The following is a 778-nucleotide window of genomic DNA, read 5'->3' as shown; positions in this document are numbered from 1 at the left end:
TAGCCTTAGGTTGAACATCACTAAACATTTTCACAAACCACATTAATTGTAATTTAGGCAAAAATGCAAGGATGTTTGGCACTAAAAACTTTGGATGGCGAACTTTGCTGATATTTATAAAAAAAAAAATAAGCCTAGAAAAAAGTAATGAAAAGCTGGTTCTATTCGTGTCCATCCTTAATATCTTCTCAAAACGGCAGGCAATGATCAACATTTAATGTATTAATACTTGCAGGCTTTGAGTATATTTTATTCATAATATTTACATTCTATTGATTTATCTGAGCACATTTATGTTATGACATTTTTGGCTAAAATTGTATGTATACTCTGACTACGACCCCAGTCATAATGATCAGCGATGTTCATGTGTATCAAGTTTTATTAGATCTGTACGTAGAGCTCTTACTGGACCTTAATAGTAATGTCGTGTCTCTAGATTTCATTTTTCGATCGCAGAAAATAAAAGATAGATAATAAAAATAATAATGAAGAAATAAAAAAGCTGACACAGTTCACAAATTAAGAAAACATCGCAGCAGCCAGAGAACATGGCCAGTGCAGTATGTATACAGCGTCTAGAACTTAAATTAAACATAATAGTGAATCTTTACAGAAAGGCAACATCATCACTGCGGGCTACACCGACAACAGTAGTAAACCAACTTGAAGGCTATATATGGGTGATACCAGGAACAATTCATTTTTATTTGTTTGGATCGTCAGACCAAACAAATAATGGTAGCGAAATTTAAGAGCCTATAATGCTGTTAATTGC

Source organism: Ruditapes philippinarum, unplaced genomic scaffold, assembly GCF_026571515.1.
Source record: "Ruditapes philippinarum isolate M1 unplaced genomic scaffold, ASM2657151v2 ctg1528_1_1_1_1, whole genome shotgun sequence".
In the NCBI taxonomy this organism is placed as follows: domain Eukaryota; kingdom Metazoa; phylum Mollusca; class Bivalvia; order Venerida; family Veneridae; genus Ruditapes; species Ruditapes philippinarum.
The sequence above is the reverse complement of the archived record's forward strand: the minus strand, read 5'-3'. Positions refer to the sequence as shown.